Below are 5,746 nucleotides of genomic sequence, written 5' to 3'. Positions count from 1 at the left end.
TTAAATCCCAGTGAGATCACCCTTGTAGAACTCAATTAGTGAAGTAAAAAGAGGTGGAGAGCACAGTAAAGAAGTAGAAGTTGTAAATGTAGGTTTACAGGACATTGGCACATAAATAGCAGTTGACCCTTTAGACAAAACTAAGATCTTCCAGAGACTCTCAGGGATAAAATGGAAAGATAAGGCTAAAGTGAGAGCCTTAAAAAACATACCGATAATTACAGCACAGACAGGAAGAGAAAACCCAGCCAAGGAGAGAAAAATAATAAATAAACAAAAGGGTAAATGATATAAGAAAATCTATGTGTGTTCACTATCGTTTTCCATTGTTATAAATATCCTTCTATTATTTTAAATAGTGTAAGTTTATATATGAATTTATACGTATCTATCCCAAAATGTTGCAGTTGTAGAACCTGATAGGTTAAAATATGGCATTGTTTGTTACCTTTGAATGCTCTTTCTTTTTATATAACAAAATGCTGCATACATAAGATCTGTCACTATTCATAATGGTTGCGGGCACAGAACAAAACATAAAATATACTTTGCTACTCCAAATAACCTAAAATAAGTACTCAGTTGGTTCTGCCTTTGTTTATATCACCATTTAAAACATATCATTTAGGAGCAGTTAAGGCAAAGAAGGGGCAGTGTCAAGGCAAGGGAAGAGAACATTTCAAGAAAAGACCTGCCAATCACAAGGAGGCTACAAATTATAGTGACCTCACCCAGCACAGTTCAGTGGAGCAGCAAAGATGATGAAATTGCAAAGGTGAAGTAGAGAGAATGGAGACAGTGAGCTACAGTGAGACAGAAGTTAATATGGTGATAAAATGAAGAGAATCAGTAAAACACCTTGTAAATGTTGTGGGAGGGTGCAAAGAAACTTGTAGATGGGAGTTGGTGAGAGGATGGAGCCAATAAGAAGAGAAAGTTTAAATAGAGGAGGGGGAGTAAACTCTGTGGGCTTAGGTCTTGGGATTGAGGGAATCAGAAAGAGGGAGAATCGGCCCTAGCCAGTTTGGCTCAGTAGATTGAGCATTGGCCCATGGACTAAAGAGTCATAGGTTCGATTCCAGTCGAGGGCACATACCTCAGTTGCAGGTTTGATCCCCTGCTGGCCCACTGGGGCCACATGTCTTTCTCACATTGATGTTTCTCTCTCTGTCTCTCCCCCCTCTCTTTCACTCTCTCTAAAAATCAGTGGAAAAATATCCTAGAGATTAACAAACAACAAAAAAGGAGGTAGAATCATGCATAGGAGGGAATATAAAAGCACAATACTCACATACAGGACTGACTTAGAAGAGCATTGCTGACTCTGATCCTGAGATAACTTATTAATGCGCAATACTGGGTTTATACTTGATGTTATTGTTGGTTAGCAACTACATCATTTGTTGAAACATAAACTGTGTTCAACTAAACCAGTTAGAAGATAAAGAGAGATATAGGTATAGACTATATCTATCTATCTATCATCTATCTCTCTAATCTACCATTGCATAAACTGGTGCTAATTCAAGTTATTTTATTTTGTAATTATGGAGTTGCTCTTATTTTCTAGCCAAAGAGCTAGATTTTTCATTTATCTCTGCTGAATTTCATTTTAATACGATAAGCCCATCATTTCAACCTAAGAACATGTGGATTGTACAATTCAACAATCAGTAAACTATAGTTACAGGCACACTACCTATATTGTAAATAACATGTTATTGGAACACAGCCACACCCATTCATTTATGTAATTTCTGTGGCTGCTTTCATGTAACATGAAACAGAGAACTGATGGCCTAAAAAGCCTAAAATATTTGCTATTTGGCCCTATACAGAAAAAGTCAGCCAACCTTGGCATGTAATCCAACCTAACAACTATTCTTTCCAGCTAAAATATGCAAGTTTGGAAGATGTGTTTTCCATGTCTTCATTCAAATTATTAAGGACTCTAATCCCAATAGGATCTAATCCAAAGTACTGATAGAAATCCCTGCTCACCTCCCTCTTGACTAACACAGATCTGCCAGTTACCACTAGAAGAATGATAACAACAGCTTATTACCATCCGGGCTACGATTGCTTGTTTCCACAGGCTGTAAAAGTGAGCATTGTAAATCTTCTGGTGAAATCCATATATGCTTAAGTTGATACCATTTCCAACTTATGATACTGGTAAACCTATCAAATGTGTAATCTAAACTTTTTTTTTTACTCAAAAGCATCAATGAAAACATCAGCAAATTTACTAGGCTGCAATATCATGATTCCCTGGTGGCATTGGGAAATAGGTTGTGTCTTAGTCCATTTGGGCCGCTAAAACCAAATACCATAGACTGTGGCTTAGAAACAGCAGAAATGCATTTCTTACTGTTCTAGAGCCCAAGATTGAGGTGCCCATAGGTTCAATGTCTTTTCGCTGTATCCTCACATGGCAGACGCAGGGAGGCTTCTCCGGGTGTCTCTTTCACAAGGGCACCAATTCCATTCATGAGGACTCTGCCCTCATAATCTAATCAGTTCCCTCAAATTCCACCTTCTATTATCATCACATTGGGAGTTACAAATTTCAGGGTATGAATTCAGACGGCAGCACAAACATTCAGTTGCATTTTTCACTGTATCCAATAAGAAGCCTAAGCCGGCTGTGCTTTCTTAGGTCTTAAAAATGATTTTCAAAGCTTGAAAATATAAGAGGAAGCAGGAAAACTACTAGCTGTCACTTCTCAATGCTGACAGTGTGATAACTGGAACCAGTCCGGTTCTCTGACGTAACAGCACGCTCCCAGTCTGCTGTGGGTCTGGGGACCACACAAGCAAGTGGGATGGAATTGCATGGAAAGTAAAGGCAAATGGTCTTTTAATGTCTACCACATGAACGCTATGAACTCATTTATACACTTTGTGACACTAATTTTGGCTTTTAAGCAAATTTGTTGCATATTTATTAGTTCATTTGGTTGTGTTTTACATAGTTGAGGTTGCTGAATAGCTAAATTCTAGAAAATTAGCCTATTGCTATATTGATTATTAAGCGTTTCAGTAAAATACGAAACTTGTCAGCAGCTTCTCACCATTGGGTCTGAAATGACTTGTTAAAAATTAACACAGAATATTCAACCCATGCTCATAACTCACCCCAGCAATTGTCACTACACTCCCTCAGACCAAAGAAGGCATGCTGGATTTCAAATTTCAGAAATCAAGAATCCTATCACACAAGCTTTCCATAATGTTTGGCTCGCTTTTATGGATAAAGTACTGCATCCACAATTATGTCTTTATAAACACTGCACAAAAAGGTGCTCAAGTGAAAAGCCTAATATCTGAGAAAAGATCACTCCTCTTTATGAAAGACAGCTCGCATGCCTATGGTCCTTTCACAGACCTCTCTGTCTCCCAATTATACAAAAACCACTAATTCGCACATGGCACAAAACATAAGAAAACACAGTATTAATCTACCAGTATTAAAGTTAATATACCAATGTCTGCATGTCAAGGTGAGAGCAAAGATATAGTATTTAAGCATCATCAACTCTTGTAAGAAACAAGGTTTGCTTCATTCCTGTTCTGAGAAACATCCTCGGAAGACAATATTTCCTCCTGTCTGTGCACTGTACACGTTAGTGTCTCATAGGCTTATTCCTTTATTTATGACTTACAGTGGGTCCTGAAATACTGTGTGGGGAGGCAGTACATTTCTGCTGCAGTATTTGTCTTGGGTTCTTTCTTTTTAGCGCTTATATATTACTAGTGACCCGGTGCACGGATTCGTGCACATTGAAAGGAAATTAATTAGAAGAAATATTGTAATATCGCTATTCACCCTTTCTCTATAATAGAAGTGTCAACCAAATTCACGATCGACAATGACAGATTGAAACACACAGGTGTGAATGGCGCCAGCGAGAGCTTTCTATGTATTGTGCATGCAGGAGTCAACTTAGCCTTTTATATATATAGATCCCCTTGCAATTTTTTGTCAAAATTGTCCTCATAAGAGTTAATGTAAAAGTGCTCCCTTTTAAATTGCATTAATTCTGAAATATAGAAGTGAAATAACTTAAAGCACTCGACAGGTCACTTTCATGATTAATATTACCCTATGAGACTTCAGATATAGTCAACAGTTTCTAATATCTGGGGTTCTGAGCTGCAGAGGGGTATCCAGGGTGAGGGGACCTCAGTGCTGTCCCGAAAAAACTCAGGCAGGTCCACCTCTAGCATATTGACAGTATATTCTGTGTCTATTCCCACAGGCAGTGGAGGTGTAGAAAGACTGGCCTTTTCTTTTTCTTTTTATTATTATTGATTTCAAAGATGGGGAGGGAGAAGGAGAGAGAGATAGAAACATCAATGATGAGAGAGAATCATTGATCGGCTGCCTCCTGCATGCCTCCTACTGGGGATGGAGCCTGAAACCCAGGCATGTGCCCTGACCAGGAATCGAACTGTGACCTCCTGGTTCATAGGTCAATGCTCAACCACTGAACCATGAGTCACAGCAGCCAGGCAAAAGGCTGGTCTTGATCACAGCACTGGTCTGGCTGACTTCTCAGAAACACTACAGGACTCGGCATTGAAACACAGAACAGGGCATATCTTCCCCTAAATTAAATCTTTCACTGGCTTCCCATTGCCCTCAGCAGGACTGCCAAACTCCCTAATATTACTTCTCAGACCTTTCACTAGTGGACACTTGCTTACCAATATTCTCATCTCTAAATCTTGGCAAGTGCTATTCTCTGCACTAGAAAACCCACCCTCCTTCCTCACTGCTGCCAACTTCTTAACTCCTATGCATTCTTCGTTCCCCAGTGTAGACATCACTTCCCCCAGGAAGCTTCTCCAAACCCTAAATCTATATTAGGTCCTCCTTGTGAATTCCCATACTCCTGTGCATTCCAAAGCACCTATCACACAACATAGTGGTTTCATGGTTTTTAAACTGGAAAATACATTTTTTCCAAATAAAAATCTTAGAAAGAATTCAAATATATGAAACAGAAATGTGGAGATACATGGAATTGTTCTATTGAAACAGGAGTGGAGAATCTGAAGCTATACATGTTCAGCCTCTGAGGCATTCCGTGCTGGCCTCTAAGGTTCTTCTTGAGAATCGAGGGACTCTCCAGGGTGCATCCAAACACAATGACACCACACTGGAACTAAGCACTTATTTTTCTATATTGCCCCCGAGACCATAGACTCCAAGAAGGCAGGAACCATTCAAAATGTGTTTGATAACGTTTGATAACTGAGCATCTGGCACAGAAACTGGCAGTTATTAGAGACACAATAAATAATTTTTTAATAAATGAATAATAGTTCTAGTAGGGTGAGCAGCAGAGCTCGGGGTTAACAATGATTTGTTCCTTCTTCTCTGGACAGTCCAGATCAAGTAAAGTATGACCTGAAAAGAGATAACCTTAAAGGAGATCACAGTGCAAAGGGTAACCCATTCTTCTCCAAAGTCATCTTGATCTTTTATAAAGGCCAATGCATTACAGAAATGGCATGGCACAGAAGAGTTAGAAACATCCTACATCTGATTTGCTTAAAAGATGTTCCTATTTTACTACGAGAAAGAATTTTATTAAGGTCTTCAGGAAGTGCGTTTTTATGCTAATCAGATCATTTCAGCAAAGAAAGTTCAAGAGTAAGTTCTAGAAGAAAAATGATTTGCATTATGACTCAACTCTCCAGGACAGTTACATAACGATGCACATCCTTCCAGACTTTT

Source organism: Myotis lucifugus, unplaced genomic scaffold, assembly GCF_000147115.1.
Source record: "Myotis lucifugus unplaced genomic scaffold, Myoluc2.0 scaffold_361, whole genome shotgun sequence".
NCBI classification, from domain to species: Eukaryota; Metazoa; Chordata; class Mammalia; order Chiroptera; family Vespertilionidae; genus Myotis; species Myotis lucifugus.
The sequence above is the reverse complement of the archived record's forward strand: the minus strand, read 5'-3'. Positions refer to the sequence as shown.